The sequence below is a fragment of the Cornus florida genome, unplaced genomic scaffold (assembly GCF_030987335.1).
Source record: "Cornus florida cultivar Cherokee Brave unplaced genomic scaffold, ASM3098733v1 CherokeeBrave_3.0.0_Hap2_Chr11, whole genome shotgun sequence".
Lineage (NCBI taxonomy): Eukaryota > Viridiplantae > Streptophyta > Magnoliopsida > Cornales > Cornaceae > Cornus > Cornus florida.
The window spans coordinates 46816747-46836807 of record NW_026775581.1 but is presented as its reverse complement, the minus strand read 5'-3'; positions in this window follow the sequence as shown (position 1 = coordinate 46836807).

Genomic DNA, 20061 nt, shown 5'->3' with positions numbered 1-20061 from the left:
AGAGCTCCTGGTGGCCTCTGATGATCAATCTTGACCATCTAATAAGTACTATATCGTGACATAAAAAGAGCAATGTCCCTCTTCATACTTGCCCACTAAAACTGCCGTTTTATATCCTGATACATCTTGTCGCCTCCTGGATGAACAGAAAACTCCGAGTGGTGAGTCTCAGTCATCACATCCTTCCTCAAATCATCAGCAGAAGGTACCACTAACCGTCCCTTGTACCTCAAACCTCCATCAGCCCCAACATAATAGAATGGAACCTCTCTGGAAGCTATCTCTGTAACTTTGTCAATACACTGCGGATCCGTGAGTTGTGCCTTCAAAACCTTGTGAATGATAAAAGGTGAGCCATGAAAGCATCTGACAACTCATCCATTGTCCTCTAAGCATTCCACTCCGTAGCGAACAGAGTAGAAAGACTACCAATAGGTTGGCAACTGAGTGCATCCACCACCACATTCGCTTTCCTTGGATGATACTGTATAGAGAAGTGATAGTCTTTTACAAATTCCAACCATCTGCGCTGTCTCATATTCAGCTCCCACTGAGTGAACAAGTACTGCAGACTCTTCTGATCACTAAATAATCTGAAGGACTCACCTAACAGATAATGCCTCCAAATCCGTAAGGCAAAGACCACAGCTGCCTACTCCAAATCATGCGTTGGATAATTAAGCTCATGAGGCTTAAGCTTTCGAGATCTATACGAAATCGGTCGCTCCTTCTGCATCAGAACACATCCAAGACCCTGCAACGAAGCATCTGTGTAGACCAGATACTCTATCCCGCTCTGTGGGGTAGATAGAATCGGTGCAGAAGTCAACTTAGTCTTCAGCTCATCAAAAGCTTTCTGGCAATGTTCATCCTACATGAACTGTACACCCTTTTTAGTTAGATGAGTGAGTGGTCCTGCTATCTTTGAGAATCCCTGGATGAACCTCCTGTAATATCCTGCCAGACCGAGGAAACTCCGAATCTCAGTAGGTAAAGTAGGCTATCCCCACTCAACCACTGCTAAAATCTTGGCTGGATCCACCGCTATTCCTCTTTCTGACGCCACGTGACCCAGAAATTTCACCTCCCGCTGCCAAAATTCACACTTCTTGAACTTGGCATACAGTTAGTGTTCACGAAGCATCTGCAACACTATCTGTAGATATCTAGCATGATCGTCCTCAGACCTAGAATAGATCAAGATATCATCAATGAAAGCAATGAACAACTGATCCAAATAGGCTTTGAAGATCCTGTTCATCAAATCTATGAAGACCGCTGGTGCATTAGTCAACCCGAACGGCATCACCCGAAACTCATAAGATCCATATCTAGTGAGAAACGCTGTCCGCTGAACATCCTGCTCCCTAACCCGAAGTTGATGATATCCAGACCGTAGATCAATCTTAGAGAAATAGGTAGCTCCCTTCAATTGATCAAACAAGTCATTAATCCTGGGCAAAGGATACTTGTTACGAATAGTAACCTTTTTCAACTCCCTGTAATCTATACACAGGCAGAGCAAACCATCCTTCTTCTTCACAAATAATACTGGCACTCCTCAGGGTAAAGTACTCCTGCGAATGAAACCCTGGCTGAGTAGCTGCTGAATCTGATCCCTCAGCTCGCGCATCTCTACTGGTGCCATCTTATAAGGTGCCCTAGCAATAGGCATAGTGCCTGGAGCTAAGTGTATCACAAAGTCGATCTCGTGACTAGGCGGCAACCCTGGAATCTCCTGAAATACATTCGGGAAATCCTGTACAATTGGTATGTTATCCAACGATACAGTAGTCCCCTCCTCTGTTTCCTACCCCATATGAACCCAATAAGTGCTAGTGACCTCGCTAAAGCGCGGCATATCGACGACGTACATATCCTGACCAGGTATGGTGCACACAATAAACCTATCAAAATAATTAACTTGGGCATAACAGTGAGGCAACCAATCCATCCCAAGTATCACATCATAAGTGTGCATGTCCAGGACCAATAGATTGGCTAGAAACCTAAGTCTGCCAACATCTAGTGTCACAGGCCCATCACTCTCATGTAGAATGGTTGTATCACCCAACAGTGTAGAAATACCCTGAGGTCTACTGTATACTCGAGTCGTCATCCCAGACAAAGAAACAAAAGTCCTAGCTACAAATGAGTGTGTAGCACCCATATCAAATAAAATATATCCAAGTAAACCATGAATAGGAAACTTACCCTTAACAGCCTGAGGTGCCTACATATCCTATGGCATGGGGTTGTACACCCTGCCATAATGTAACTACTACGGTGCTTGTCCCTGAGGCTGCGATGGCGCTGGTAAAGCCGGATATGCCTATCCCTGAATCCGTGGAACCTGTGGAGCTGATAAAGGCACTGGCGTCCTCTGCCCCTACTGCAGATGCTGTCCTTATCCCTGTCTGGTTGTAGGACACTACCTGGAAGTGTAACCATACTCTCCACAAGTGTAGCAACTACCTGGAAAGTACCAAATGGCCTCTTTTGTCGGTTAGCCTGTGGCTGACCCTATCCTGCCTATGGTTCCCTATTTTGCTATCGCTAAATAGGTGTCATATCCCTGAGAGCATCTGAACCACCCTTGTGCTTCTTCCAAGGCTGATATCCCTGGAATTTGCCCTTGTTATTCTGTTGGTGTCCGTTCCCATTCCCTTTTTCAGTTGACTGGTTAACAGAGTCTCTGTCACCCCGTTTCTCACCCTTGGCCTGTCTGAAGTCCATGGTCAACTGATACTATTGTAGAGCGGCATCTACCACCTGAGCATAGGTAGTATAGGCTGGACTACCTGTAATAGCTCTCTTGATAGACCACATCAGTCCCTTGACAAAACTGTTGCACTTCTTCTCCTCTGTATCCACCTCCTCCGATGCAAAAAGAGACAAGCGTGTGAACTGCTGCTCATACTCTGCCACTGTCATGTTCCCCTGCTGCAGATTAAGGAACTCAGTCTTCATGGCTGCCCTAACTGCATAAAGGAAATACTTCTCTTCAAAGCGTGCACTGAACTCATCAAAAGTCAATGCCATCCTCTCCTCTATGGTGGTAACTGACTCCCACCACTGCAGTGCATCCCCAACTAGCTTGAAAGTAACAAACATCTGCTTCTGAACCTCCATGCACTAAACCAAGCGAAGATGTCGCTCGATGTCCTATTTCCACTGGTGAGCTACTCTTGCATTGGTGGAGCCTGTAAACTCAAGTAGGCTCCCCTTTGTGAAAGAACTCCTGGCCTTCTCCCAAGTATCAGCCTGAACAACTGGTGCTGGTAACGGTGCCGACTGTACTGGAGGCTGATTCTGAAGTGCAGCTGTTACCCCTGCTTCTATAGCCCAAACAATAAGGTCGTTGAGGTGAGGAGGATACTCTAGATCTCCTCCTTAATCCTGAGTCTGCTGAACTTCCTCCTGCTTCTCATAGAACTGACCCTCATCCTCCTGACGCTGCCTACGGGCCGCCTCCCTTCGTCGCTGATTGTTCCGTCTAGTTTTTGCGTTAACCATTCTGTCAACACAGAGAGGCAGACATCAGTACGATTAAACTGAACCGTAAAGAATACAAAGAATCCTAAACTTTAGCTCTAAACCATAGAGAACGCTACGCGGAAGTCTTATACGATAGAATCCTAGAGACACTTGAACCTAGAGTGCTCTGATACCAACTGTGATACCCCTCGGATCCAAGACACGGGTTGATCAGGCCTAGGCCCAAACCCGAGGGAAGTATCAAACAATTAATACTTTAATGAACACAGAATACAATATGAAATAATAAAAAGTAAATAAAAATGGCTGAAAAGAACTTTAACTGAAAATCCTCAAAATAATAATATAAAATCCAACTCTAAAACCTCCGATTACTTAACAACTCGGGAATCCATCTAGCGGACCCCTAATAAATATCCCAACTGTAAAAATAAAATAACTGAAATAAGATCCAAAGCTAATAAGTAAGCAATCCTACGTGGTCGATGGAATAAAAGTCTATATCTGCTTTACACGACCAAGTTCTAACCCTGGAACTGACGAGCACCTGAAAATAATAAAAGAGTGGGTCAGGCCCACATGCAAGTCCTGATCTACTATGATCCAAATAAGAATCTGATACGCAAATACATCTTAAGTCTGTCTCAGCCTGAGTAGAGATACCATGCAAATCGCACATTACATGGTTATGTGTACCTAGACCTACTAGGGAACAACACCTCTATCCAGCTATCCATCCTAGGTGATATATGCACCCTAACTATGGTCCTGAGACTCAAGCTTATACCATGTTACCATATCATAAGTATGTAAAGTCTGTGTCCTCCTAATACAGAATATCATCCATCTGATATAGTGGCTCGATATCTGTATAACGATTTATCCCAAAAATCCAATTATGTCATTCAGTTACTTACTGACCTGACACTAATAGAGGTCGAATTTAAATTTTATTGTTAATCTAAACCTCAATCCAGGTTAGGTAGGCTTAGTGTCTGAACCAATCCATACCTAGTATGCCACCGTCCCATACCGGTGCATACTATCCTCCAGTCAACATAGTTAACAAAAATTGTATAATTATCTATCAACCACATCCCAAAATAAGCGTAGGTATAGTTTAACATGTGTGTAATGAAACCATGCCTCCACTGAAAGATTTAGAATCCAAGTTTCAGTTCATTAAATTGATAAAACAGGTTAATGCAATTTGCTTCTCCAAATAGTACCATAACTGGTGCATTTATGTACAGATTTAAGCACCAGTTTATTCCGACTAAGCATACACATTATTGAGTAATAATATACTTATAACACAGCTGCAAAACATAATTCAAAACTTAAGACCATGCAAAGGTATCAAATCTCCTCCAAATAGTGTCGTAACAGATGAGATATATAACAGATTTAATTATCAGTTAATCCCAACCAAGCATACATATAATTAAATAACAGAATGGTTATAACTCAGCTACAAAACATGATTCAAAACTTAAGATCATGCAAAGGCATCAAATTTCTAAAACAATCTGTAATACAAGTCAGTTGCTCAATCTTCCACATACAGACCTTTGTTCAAACTTATATTAATTCTGTCCTCAATTCCTGAATGTAAGCTTGCTTCTTAATTTTTTTATAAGTCTTAAACAATGTATTAAATCATCTAGAAGCCTTTAAACAGTTTTAGAAACATCAGTCTCAGCCAAACAGAGCATAAAAACTCAGTTTTACGCATGACCAAGAGAAAGAGAAGGCTCTGAAACTCAGAGAGCCTTCTCTATTCAAGGAGATCTGGCTCCCCTTCCTTAGGAGCCGGCTCTAGATGATTGAAAGCCAGCTCTCAACCCTAGAGAGCAGGCCCTAGCAATTTGGGAGCAGGCTCCCCACTTTTTGGAGCCTGCTCTCACCCCTAAGAGCCGTATACAATTCTTCTATTGTCTTCTCCAATTTCGGTAGTTTTCAGTCTTTAAATTCAGTTTTAATACATTTTTTAAGCTTCCATCCTCATCCCAGATTGATCACAAGATAGAATTATACAACTAAGTATTGAATTAAACATCAATTTGTAAAGCAATGACAGCAAGTTTCAATACTAATTTGTTAAACCACTGAAAACCGGATTAATTCTATGCTTCTAAATACTAATTACACATGTTTAAATGATGTAATTAAAACTTAGTTCAATTCCTAGAATCTAACTAAGCATGCACATAACACAGATTCATGGGAAAGAGAAGAACAAAGACTTGCCTTTGAGTTTCAGTTTGAAACTCTAAATTGTCGTCTCTGAATTTTCTGACGAGATTCCCGACTATTGTTCCACCTTCGTTACTCTTGGTTTCACCCACGAACAACCTCTCTTTCCTCCTTCTTGGTCCAACCTTGGTCTAGACCAAAACCTAGCCCTCTTCTCTTTATCTTCTTCTATTTCTCTCAATACCTCTCTGTATCTCTGTTCTACAAAATAACTTACGTTTTGTTTTGTTTTGTTTTAAACCCTAATCCACCGTAACATGCATATTTATAGGCTTAGACATTAAACCCTAATCCATGTATAACTCGGCCCATAGAACAACCTAGGTTATATTCAATGTCGGCTGCCTATGTAAACTGTAAACCCAATGTAAAGCTATATGACAGTCACGTTGAAAACTAATTAAATTTAACTAAATCCAGTCATTTAAAACAATTAACTTAAAACAATTAAATTATTAAATCCCATAAAATGAATTCAATTAAAATAATTAACTTAAAGCAATTAAATCTATAATTAAGACAACTAATTAAAACAAAACAATTAATCAATTATCAATTAAACAATTAATCAATTTATCAATTAAAGCAAAACAAAATCTAATTAAATAAACCCACAAGTAATTCAAACAAACAACCAAACAAATACAAATAACAAATTATATAAATTAAAAAAATAATTAAACAATTAAATAAATACCAGGACTATCTTTTTAAAATTAGGGGTATTACAGTTTAAGAGTGAAGAGTCTAATCATTTCATCGAGCCTTGCATTACATTGCCATGTCATTTCTCCCTTAATCAGGGGCATTAAATGTTGCTTGGCTACCGGTTGGTTGGACCTGACACAGCATTAAATGTGATTTTAAGGTTTGTTGTCATAACATGTATAATCCCATCATCTTGTTAATTGGGCCTTGCTGGGAGCGAAGGCACCTCTTGACTTCTCATCCACTAATCTAAGATCCTCCTAAGTTTTCCAAATATTGTTTATAGTCATGAAGACCCTACCTTTGCTTCGTGCTACATGCAAACTCTTGGGCCTGAGGTGATGCCAGGGCTTGAGATGCTCGAGAGTTGGTTCCTTGAAGCTTAGTGGGCTTGGGGTGCTCGAGAGTTGGTTCCTCGAAGCTTGATGGGGCTTGGGGCAATGCAAGGGCTTAGAGTGCTCAAGGGTTGACTCCTCGAGGCTTGATGGGCTTGGGGCAATGCTAGGGCTTAAGGTGCTCAAGGGTTGACTTCTCGAGGCTTGATGGGCCTAGGGCAATGCCAGGGTTTAGGGTGCTCGAGAGTTGATTCCTCGAGGCTTGACGGGGCCTGGGGTGATGCCAGGGCTTAAAGTGCTCGAGGGCTGACTCCTCGAGGCTTGATGGGGCCTGGGCGATGCCAGGACTTAAGGCACTCGAGAGTTGGTTCCTCAAGGCTTGATAGGGCCTAGGGCGATGCCAGGACTTAGAGTGCTCAAGGGTTGACTCCTCGAGGCTTGATAGGCCTGAGGCAATGCTAGGGCTTAGGGTGTTCGGTGTTGGTTCTTCGAGGCTTGGACTTTTCAAACTGCCACGGGGGACTTGATTAGTGTCGCTTTGACTTTTCAACATGCCTTGTTAGCTTCTAATAAGTGACACCCATAGGTTCATTAAGTATTTCATGTTTTGGTACTAACTTTCGATCTTGTAATTGTCCATAGCTACTTTAAATTTTCATAAGGTGGCGTTGAAGGCATCCTTACACACATTAAGGCAAGAGGCTTCTGTCTCGAGTATAGCCGGTGTGCCGAGATACTTGAAACATGGAGTCAAAACTACCTCTGATAATGTTATTCCCTCTTCAAATAATTCCTTGAAGGCCTTATGGTTAAGGGGTTTGGATTGATCCTCCTGGCCTCGAGGGGGCCTGTGCAGCAACCTCCATTGAGAAGCAAGACAAGAGGACCAGAGAGGAGATAGCAACAACGAGGAGTTTGTTGACGAACTCTATTATTGCAGGGCAGATCGATTACAATAAAAATTCTAAAGGATGGGTGATTATCTAGGGGAAAATATATTGCATGGTCTCCCTCTAATTAATAATGGGCAATGCATGAAAATAGCTCTTTTCTTTCTTTCTTTCTTCTCTTTTTTTTTTTTAACTGGTCAATCTCCCAACCATTGTGAGGCTTAAAAAAGTGGTTAATTTCCCATATTATGGGCGGTGTATACTTCAGTTAATGTACTTATTTCACCTTCCTCCAAAACAAAGGTTAAATTAAATCATAAAATGCCTTCTACTATAAAAATATGTGTATCAAATCAAACAGAATTAAATAACCTCTTAAACTAACAAAATTCATAATATCACGTGGTCAATTTTGATTTTTCTGTTAATATTAAATTAAAAGCTAAAAATTATTTTTCTAAAGTGACGAAAATGCCCCTTTAAGTGAAGTTACATGTAACGACCCAGTCATTTGCCTTCCTTTTATTTTTCCTGAAATTTTACGAACGAATTTTTTCCGTTTAATTTTTTTTTCTGAGCTCTGTTTTGTGCCGCTTAGTGTCATCTCGAGTGCTCAGAATTGGTTTCTGAGACTCTTTCATGTGGATTGACAACTTCCTTTGAGGACCGAGTCATTTTCGCATTTTTCGTTTTTCAGACACTATGCGCTATTTCGTCTTTTCCCTATTCTGTCATTTTCCCTATTTCTTCTTAACTCCATTTGTCAGTTTTTGGCACAACCTCACTTTTCAAGCTCAGAGTTGGTTTTTGACTTCACGTATCCTTATCGTGAGTGGTTTCCACGAAATACGTATCTTTACTTTTGCAAGAAAGTACTCTGGTTGCTCCCGGTGCCCATAGGGGCATGGATGCAAAAATCTTTGGAATTAATTTCATTTCTTGGGGTATTTTTCATAAATATCTTTTGAAGATATTTTATTTCAGGGGCATCTAAGAAAATATTTTTTGGAAGATATTTTCATTCTGGGACAGTTTCGCAGTTAACCCTTTTTGTAGGGGCCATTGTGTAATTAACAAAAGTTATTGCAAAATGTCTCGTCTGGAGCCTAGATCCTCGTACGGGATTCATTTTCACTTTTGTTGACTTGTAAATTCATAGAATTTCGTTCTGGTCATTTTTCTCCAGTTTTAGAGTTTCTGGACCCGGTTGCTGCCGAACTTGTTCGGGGTATAACTTTCTGCTCGGGACTCAGTTTTTGACGCTGTTTCTTCCCTTGTTCATATTTTCTTATTTTAAATCTTTTTTGTTCATGGTGTTTTGCCGTTTGAGCGCGTTTACTCAAAATCCACTTTTCTGGACCCGGCGGGGCCCTTTCGGGGCTCTTTTTGAGATTTCTATAAGTAAGTTGTCCTAATTTTTAAAATCAGATTTTTAGACCTTCTTCCTCCTCTTGGATGGCAGCCTTCACTCTTTCTTCTCCTCCACTTGATTTCCTTGGTAGAAATCCTTCGGCCTTAGCATTTGTTGTTTACCTCGTCGTGCTCTACCATTACCCCTTGTTAGAAACCATTTTTGGCCAAGTTTTGAGTTTGGGTTTGAGGCCAAGTTTGGATTTTCATGGGGCTTCTTGAGGATTCATATAGATCGTGTTGTTCCCGACAAAACCCTTCGGTTTCGGCGGATTCGGAACACTTTTTTTTCGGTGGGCCTTTGAGGTTTTCATCTCAAATTGAGGTAGGAGATGTTCAAGGTTTAAATTCTTGTTATATAGCATGTTTGTGATGCTTATATTACTTGTTTGCATGATTAAATATAAAATCTAGAGATTTTATTATTTATTTTTCTTGTACGGGATCTAATTTTCCCGGTTACTCATGACTTGGTTTAAACATGTCGCGTGATTTTATATTGCCCCTTGATATGCTCATTGTCGTGTGTTAAAATTGGAACATTTGAATAAGTATTAAAGATTTTATTTAATATTTATCTTAGGTGAAAGATTAATTCACATGGCCTTAACTAACTTAAAATCAATATGTGTTAGCATATTAAATTAGGCCTTAGCATGCTCTCCAACATAGTTGAATTTGAAAGTGATTGGAGGTGTTTTAAAAATTAGTAATTATTAATTAATTTGATTAATTAATTTGCCCCGAGTGCACTATTCATTCTATTTAAATTCTGACTTGATATTCTTGATTTACATGCCATATAGTTTCACATATATTTGATTTAGAATATTTGGTTAGGTTTTGAAACCTTTTATTTAATTAAATTCCATGTTTAAGATTTAATCCTCATGGTGATATACAACTTGGAATTTTATTGTGGCATGCTAGAAAATTAAGTTTTGGTATGGTTGTTCACATGTATTAAATTGGGATTTATTGCATGAGAATTACAACTTTTATTTTATATTTAACTTTAGTGAAGGTTTAATTCGCATGGTCGTAAATTGAATGAAATAAACTTGTAATGTGATATTACATTAGTCATTGGCATGTTTTCCAACATAGGTTAATTTGAGAGCATTTGGTTAAGTTTGAAATCAAGAGATTTTAATTAAAAGAATTAATTAAAATCTATTTTGTGGTCCCATTAGCTTAATTAAGGCTTTAACTTGATATTTTGTTTACTAGTATATATTAATTTGGGACTATTAGAAGTTGTTTTAGAACCTTGGTAATTAAATTAGCATGATTTAATTAAAGTTCTACTTTGTTATTCCAACAACCTAATTGAGTTTTAGAATGGATATAGGTGATGACCATGCCATGTCCTTTAACACGTATTAAATTGAGGTTATTTGGAATTGAATCGGAATCTAGAGAATTTAATTGTGTTTATCTATTTAAATTCTATCAATTTGCTCCATGATCTAGTTGTGTTTTAGAAGTGGTTTCTATATTCAAATCATGGACTTGGACTTGTTGTATATTCATTTGGTTATGTTTTGAACATTGGATAACATAGTTGCTATGTTTGTATTCGTGATAATATGTTTTCCTTATTTAATATATTGTTGCCTTGTGTAATGATTTACACACTTCGTGTTTAACATCTTTCATGCATAGCGTGTAACGAATCGTACACTGAAGATTCGACATTCATCATATCATATTAGTTATGGATTTAGAGCATGTATTGTATAGGTTTCCAAATTTGGTTGTGCTTAGTAGATAGTTGATTATCTTGCATATTCCTGTTGATATATGCGTTGTTGCACAACTTGTTGATTTTGGAAACTTGGGGATGTCGTTGTTTGACTATGGCTAGGACATGGTTCTAGTACGGGGGATAGTCCCTCTATATGGTCTAGTGCGCATATAGGGAGGTTACCCATGGGCTTGTAACCCTAAAGTAACTATGTTGTCAGTCTGATCTGGCGTGACGTCCGAGTATCCACTTTGTTTGATTTCGCATTTCATTTTCAAGTTGATAACTAGATGATGTTGGAACTTGTTGTTTCTTATTTGTCGTTCCATTTTAAGTTACAGGATGTTAACTTTGCGAAATTGTGCTTTATGCTTTGTATTAGAAGTTCCAATGTTGGTTAAATTGCATCGATATTGAAAATCGTGTTTTGACGTTCTAATAAAGCTTAGGATTGATCCTATTGATTCATTTATAACATAGACGTTAGGTGGCATAAACCACTATTGTTATTTTGTGCTTTAGATTCTAAGTTGATGGCTTTGAGAACTTAAACCTTGTTGCATTGTATAACATGCTCTTTTGTTGTTGAATTGCATGGATAATGTGATTCTTGTTAACTTGTATTCAAATATGCTTTTGTCATGTTGTATGGATTACTCTAGACCTAGTTCAATTGTATTGAAAATGCAATTCATGTTAATCTACGCTCAAGCATTCTTCTTGTCGTGTACTTTGGATTATCCCAACCATGATTCATTTCATACATGTATGTATATCATGATTCTTGTTGCTTAGACTCTAAGGTAGCTTAGGATGCTCCCCAAGTCTTACTTGGACATAGACGTTAGGTGGCATGAGCCTCTTTAACATGTTTCACCTTAAGGTGATAAATTTGTTAAATGCTAGGTCAATGCATGCTCATCTCCTACGAGTAGCTTTATGTTACTCACCCCTACGATACTGGGGCATATTTCAGGTACAAAAACTTGGTTCGTGAAGCCTAGCATTCATTGGATGTCGTGTAGCTTTCAAGTTTCCATTTCACGCAAATGTTAACATAAAATGTCATTTTGTAGACTTCTATGTCAAAATATATATATTTGATTCCATATATGTAATGTGTACTTAAGTACACTCCTTTCAATGTATTTGATATTTATGAGATAAGGCCGGAGGCCAATGACCATCATATTGTGTTCTATGTACTTTTTAACTTCATGAAATATTGTGAAAATCTTGAAAAATCGCAAGTCATTGTTTCACCATAGTTACATCGGGTGTAGGAATTCCATTCTCATTCTTTCATAGGGTCTTATTAATCTTGTATGAAGTATGGCCAAGGGCTAAACGGTCATTTGACCCCGTTTTGTATTTTTGGATTCCGAGTTTTCATTCCAAGTTTCATTTTTGCCTTTTAGCCCGTTAGGGGGTCAAATTTTGTATCGGTGGTATATTTAAGTCGTGGACCATTGTAGCACGTCCAAATAGGTAAGTTACGTTTGCGTGCATGGTCGTTTCCGGGCAAAACCTTATCGTTTATGTTTTGAGCCTCTTGTGAATTCATTTCGCATTTTTTTTGTATATTCTGATCTAGGGGCATTATGAACCTTTCACGGTGGTTTTATTTTCTTCTTTCAACATGGTTGAATAGAAAACATGATTTTAGGGGGGGTTTCTTTTTCATGTTTTTCCAGAAAATGTCATCTTGGCATCGGAAATTGCATCCGAAGTTCAGCTCTCAGTTTTTAAATTTAGCAGCTTTTTGGACCCTCTGGACCAGTTTTCTTGGGAGGGCATTTTGGGTATTTCACAATGAGTTTTTTTCAATTTTCCACGTGAGTCACGTAGAAAACTCAATTTTGAGGGGGGTTTTTTCTTTGTGTTTTTGCAAAAAAATTCATCTAGGCCTCCAAATTCAGCCTCTGATCTGGATTTTCTGGAAAATAACCCCATAGCAGCTTTTGGGCTGTTGCTGCCAGCCATGGTGCACTCAGCGCGCGCGTGGCGTGCATAGGCGCGCGCATGGGCGTGCGCATGGGGCTATCATGGCCCCTCGTCAGGCCGCCGCGACGTCAATTCTTCTTTTGGGCTTTTCTCCTTTGTCCGGACTCCGATTCAAGTGAATTTTTTTTTGAACTTGACTAATTTTTCGCTGTCTTTCCAACGGTGTGCTCGGTTGCACCCGGTTCTTCCTGGATAATTACCAGTTTACCCTTTTGCCTTAAGTGCTCGTTTTTCTTTGTCATGCCGTTTCTCCTTCGTTCGGACTCCGAATCATGCGATTCTTGAGTCCATCTTGATTAGTTTTTCGTTGTCCTTCTAGTGGTGTGCTCAGTAGCACCCGAATCTACAATTTTTAGAAATGACCATTTTGCCCTTGGGGGCCTGTTCGGTCTTTTTTCTGATCATTCGTTCCCGCATTAGTTCTTATTGAGTTCCACGACCTCATGGAAGGTCACTTTGACTTCTTAGAATCTTGTTTTCTATTTTCGCTTCCGCATTCGGATCCGTTATCGGGTCAACCTTCGGTTCATCACAGGACACGCTGGCCTAAAAACCAGGGTTGTCACATTACACTAGAGCCACTTTTGGATAGACACGAAAAAGCCTCGGTCGTCTCCGATGTAAAAGTCGACACCACCATGGCTACTTTGCCGGACAAGATTTTCCAACAGCAAGGGGAAATTACATATTTATCCCTTCTATAAGATTAACAAAAATAATATTATGTCATGTCATATCTAGTTATTTAACCAAACCTCGTTTACTAGTTACATTCCAATTAATAATACACATTTATAAATATTTATCGCAATTTCCATTCTGTATTATTAGATAATAAATGAATTATAGTTACACACAATTAGTCTAGCTAAAAATAAGAGAATAATTTGCATTGTTCTGCAAATTTTAAAATTTGTAAAATATATTTATAGATAACATATTTTCCTATTATACCTAGTGGAATATATATATACATATACAAATAAAATTTACCTATACCCAAAATTGTTTGCAACTTGAAACGTCACCCAAAGTCATCACTTGAATGCGTATGCATAGAGTGAGACCCCACCTAAAGTTGAGTTCCCAAATGCATAGATCGTCATTGCCAATATTGAGGAATAAACCCTCTTCATCCAATAGAGTGAAACGTACCTTGTATTTGGTTTAATTTTATTTGGGTTAACTTCAAGTACGCCATTTGTGGTTTGTCCAATCTTCAAGGAGACCCTCTCTATATTTGCAAAAATTCAGTCAGACTCCCTATTTTTTCTGACACACATTAGTCTTCCCCCTTGGTCAATGGTCAAAGCTGGTTAGAAACACTTTTTGCTGACATCATAAAAAAGGTAAATGATAATGCTCAAATTGCCCTCCAATGATCATGTTTGGCTAAATTGTATATATCATATTTTATTTGGATATGGAATTGCACATAATTTGGAATAGCACTATTCTTATAACCAAACAAGGTTATACTATATATATATATAGGTTGTCACCACCGCTTCTTCCTTGCTCGCCGTTCAATAGGGATTGGACGCCGTGGCCGGTGAAGAAGGTGGATGTATAACAATAGTAGTTATATATATTTATATATTATATATACACGACAATTTCCCAATATATATATACAACACTTTCCCAATATATATATATATATATAGAAGCATCAAATCATCACATCTGGTTCATAATATACGTACTCACATATTACATATGCAAACAAATATGTATGCGCAGAGAGACTAGAATGCAAATCAGAATGGGAGAGAGAGTGTGATGACTTTTATCACTGATATGAGGTATGAACTGTGTTCGTAATCAGGATTTCAGAGGAATTGAATTTTAAAGAGAATTTCGCTTGTTTAAAGAGTCATGGAATTTGAAAGGATTAAAAAAAAAAAAAAAAAAAACAATTTATCACCGACAAATTCAAAGAAAATTGATAAGATTTATATTCTTCTATAATTTCTATTATAGAATTGTTTTCAGGTTTCGCATCCTCTTTTACAATTATATATATATATATATATATATATATATATATATATAAAATTATTTTCACAAAATTTAGTTTATTCCAAACACCAACACCAATTCTATTTTAATTACCATTTAATTCCTTTTCCAGTTCTAATTTCAAATCTCAAAATAATTTGATTCGTTAAGACTTTCACTGCTAACACACTTTAGCTACAGTAAAAGATGTATTGCGCCCGCTCGTCGGTGGTCTTCTTTGCCTAGTTTGGTTCGTCTATCAGGAATGAGTAATATTCATTTTCCAAGATTCCTAATGATGAGTACTGAAAAGTGCGCATTTAAACCCCTTAAGCTTAGGTATTCAAGGACCTTTATCAATCTTATTTTCCCGCCTTAGATTGATTTCGTGTTATTTCCATTTTTAGGTACTTATCCCCAAAATAAGCTAACTCAACCAAATAAGAGCAAAAATGAAGCAATTCTGGGATGAATCAAAGAAAGGAGCAAAGTAGAGCAAAATGAAGCAAAGGTGGAAATTTAGCAACTTCGATCGATCTCACCTCAAGTTCGATCAATCGAACTCCCATCGATCTCAGCACTTCAAGATAGATCCAGGCCATAATGTCATTTTCAGAGATCCCAAAAGTTCGATTGATCCAACATCATTTTTCGATCGATCGAGCCTTCTTGCCTTTATCCAGATGCCATATCTTATCCAGTTATATCACCTTACCAACCGCTTTTGTCCTTTTCCTAAAAATATCTTCAAAATATCTCATATTTGTTTTTATCCAAAAAGGCGCCACCATTCAGGATCGATCCAACTTCAGTTCGATAGATCTCAGCCATGTTCGATCGATCCAACCTCAAGTTCGATCGATCGAACTTTCCAAATCCCGAGAAAATCCAAATTCCAGCTCACTAAAAATTGTCCCATATCCAATCATTGAGGAATATTTGCTGTACGAGCCTAGCCCATTTTGGGTGATTTTTAACCTACCTATATAAGGAATATGAGCCACTTTTAGAGAAGATTAATATACTCATTCTTAGACACACTTAGAGGAAGAAAAGAGGAGGAGGAGGCTAAAGACACCATTGGAGACTCTTCATCAACCAAGGACCAAATCTCTACCATGGAGTTAGCCCTTGAGGGTTGGAGGACACCATCCATGAGTGGCTAGACATCCTCTTGGGGCTAGAGTTAGCCCTAAGCATGCTTTCTACATCTTGATTTATGTATTTTTGAGGGGATTTGTATTGTGATACTTATTTTGACACTTTTATATATATAGATCTTGTCTATTCAATGATTTGTATGGTTTAATGCTTCCAATTGATCATTTCATTCTATCCGTATGTCTATGTATGCGAGAATAAATGTTCATGTGTTTGTCTCTATTTCTTGTGTTGTTGGTGCATGTCTATGTGTATTAATACTATAGATCTAGAGATTGTCAAGGCATAGTGCTTAATGAAATGTCCTTGTGGTTTATTTGATGATTCATACTTATTTCTTGATGGATTGTGCCTCTCCCTTAGTTTAATTAGTTTAATTTCATGTCATTAGTTTAGTTATAGTGTAGTGGTAGTTAGATGTTAAATGGGCGGACAATCCATGCTTGTTGTTTGATATTCCATACTCACGAATGCAAGTGGCATATTGCTCTAATTTTGTGTTGTGTTTGGTTGTGAGCTTAAAGAAAGGATTAATGGCTTAATTTGATATGTTGTGCTATCCACTCTATTGCTTAAACAGTATATGCTTAATTTGTCATCCATGCTTGTTGAAACAACCACACACACATCATTGTTACAATATATGCCTTTCCCCTCATTAATCATTCATTAAAGGTGTAGAAGAGTTGTGCTTAGAGGTGATCTCTAAACCCCAAGATTTCTCTCTCTCTTATTTTTACCTCTATTGCATTATTGTTTACTTTAGTTAAAATGCATCTTAGCTTAATTCAACCACCAACCAATCTTTTGATCACTCGACCTACTAACCCTAATTTAGATTCCGCAACCCTTTTATGACCCTCACAATCCCTTGGGACGATCCCTACTTGCCCTAACTATATTTTTAGTGAAAGGTAGTAGTGACAAATTATAAATGTAGAACTTGGCCATACTCATCTTAGTCCTCTTTTTGCACAAATTTGGTTACACCGCGATAAGCAAACACCAAGTTTTTGGCGCCGTTGCCGGGGATTGATTGATTGGCAACGTCGTATTTGTGGAAACAATTGGGAATTAGTACTCTTTTGATCGTGTCTTTACCTTGTTTTTATTTTTATTTTGGTTACTTATTGTGTTGGTTTTGTTTGACTTGGAGCAATGGGCAAGAAGGTGAACAAAGGAGCATCCAAGCAAAGGAGCTAAGCAAAAGCATAGAAAAAGGATAAATTCTAAAAAAAATTGTTAAGCTAAAAGCTAAAAATTTTGGAGTTGAAGTGCTATAGGACCTTTGTGAGATCTTTCTAACTCAATCTCTAGTTAAATCGTCAGCCTGCGTGGAGGCTTGTATTTCAATTCTTAGATAAATCGTGAGCCCACGTGGAGGCAATTTTACTTTTCTTTGCATGTTGTTCAAGCATGGGAGTATGGGATCAATGTATATGGAGATTTGTTGATTGAATTGTTGCGGGGGCAAAGTGTTTGCTTAGTTGTTTTCATTGTTGTTGTTCCTAGAATTGCATGCGGTCTTGACCAACCCCATCACAACCAATGGAAAATCTAAAGGGTTATCTAGGTTATTTAGACCCGAATCTCATAGAATATCCTCCTTTTCATCAATTCCCTCCCGGAGTTCAAGCTCCAATTCCTCCAATGGTCCTTCGTGATCATTATAATCTTCATGCATACCATGCACCTACTTACATTATGCTTCCTAATTTTGAGGTCAATCAATATGAAATCAAGCCCGAGACCATTCAAATGTGTCCACTCTTTTATGGCTTAGATGGTGAGGAGCCATATAAACATCTTAATGAATTTCTTGAGATATGCTCCACCGTGAGGTACATGAATGTCCCGGAAGAAGTTCTTAGACTACTTCTCTTCCCTTTTACACTCAAGAACAAAGCAAAGCATTGGTTCAACACTTTGGGGCAAATTCAATAACTTCTTGGTTACAAATGCAAAATGAATTTTTAAAAAAATTTTACCCCGTGAGTTTAACCAATGTTATGCGATCTTCTATTCGTGAATTTTCTCAAAGGGAAGGGGAGTTGTTGCATGAGGCTTGGGAGAGATTGAATGACTTGCAAAGAAAATGTCCACATCATGGTATTCCAAAATGGCAAGTTGTCCAATATTTCTATGAAAGCCTATCCGACATGCACAAGGACATAGTTGATACATCATGTGGAGGTTCATATTTTGGAAAACATGAAGATGACATTTGGCACCTTTTTGAGAAAATGAGTGAAAATTCTTTGCACAAATATTACATTTCTCTGTTTGATCATGATTCTAATGAAAAAGAGAAAAATGCAAAAGTGTGTCAAATTGAAGAATCAAAAGAAATTAAAGTCGAGGTTAAGACTCTTTCTAAAAAACTTGATCAATTCTTGTTAAGTCAAAGACCGGCTATCAATTCAGCTCATCTTCATCATGTTTCTCATTCTTGTGAGCCTTGCATGACATGTTCAAATGCTCTACATACTACTTACAATTGTCCCCATGGACGTGTGTTTAATGAACATTTTGAACAAGTCAATGCTACATTTGCTCATCCTTATTCGAGTGCATATGTTTCAATGTGGAATGAGAATTCAAGTCCTTTCCAAGTCAAAAAATTTCAAGGCAAATACATTCCACCTCATAAGAGGAATGGAGGTTCCTAAGGAATTGTTTCTTTTTCTCATCACCAAAGAATGAACCATTTTTCACATCCTCAAATGTATGATTCCCAAGTTGGCTCTCATTATCCTCATGCACTTTCTAGCAATCCCACATTCGAAGATAAGGTTTTGGTAGCTTTGGGTAGCTTAGAGATGAATACCAACTTGTTGCATTCCCATTATCAATCCATATCAAAGCTTGAATCCCAAATTGGGACCATAGCTAATGCATTGAATGCAAGAGAAGTTGGGAAATTACTGAGTCAACCCGAGAGGAATCCAAAAGCCTAATTTTGTGTGGAAGCAAACCCTACATTGGGTTGTTCTTCCCAAGCTCAAGTGCAAGCTATCACCACTTTGAGAAGTAGTAGACAATAGGATTAAACAACCAAAGGAAGATAGTGAACCGGTGCAACCAAAAGTTGTCACCCGTCCCGTTGCCAATCCTATTCCTACTTCCTTGGATAAAAATGTTCCTAATCGGAATACTCAAGCTTCTTCATCAATTCATCTAGTTGCAAGGTCTTATGAGCCAAAAGCTCCCTTCCCTTATGCTTTAAAAGTGACTTCGCCTTATGGGAGGCAAGAAGGAAAATTTCATGACATGATGGAAATTTTTAAGCAAGTCAACATAAATCTGCCTCTCTTGGATGCAATTAAGCAAATTCCGCCTTATACAAAAATTTTGAAAAATCTTTGCACATAAAAGAGGAAGAGCAAGGGACAAAGCCCTAAAAAAGTGTTTCTCATAGAGCAAGTAAGCTTCATCATTCAACATAACACTTCACCTAAGTTCAAAGATCCCAGTGCTCCGATCATTTCTTGTGTGATACGGAACTATGAAGTTCGTAGAGCTCTTCTTGACTTAGGAGCGAGTGTTAATTTGATTCCCTACTCCGTGTATGTCCAACTAGGTTTGAATTAGTTGAAGCCAACTTCGGTGGTGCTTCAATTAGCCGATAGATTCGTCAAAACGCCTAGGGGCATGGTTGAGGACATTCTCATCAAGGTTGATAATTTCTACTTCCCGATGGATTTTGTAGTTCTTGATACCAAGCCGGTTACCAATCCGACCAACCACATCCCAATTATCTTGGGAAGGCCATTTCTTGCCACCACAAATGCAACCATCAATTGTAGATCTGGGGTTATGGACCTTTCTTTTGGTAATATGATGGTCAAGCTTAATGTTTTCAATACAAGTCGATATCCCATAGATGAAGACGAGTGTTGTCTTATAAATGTGTTGGATGAGGTTGTTGAAGAATCAATTCCAACCATGGTTAAGAAACAGCCAATTGAGGATAACCTTTTGTGATACCCCCGAATTTCCGAATGCGGGTTAGCCAGGCCCACGCCCGAATACCCGAGGATATCAAAATAAA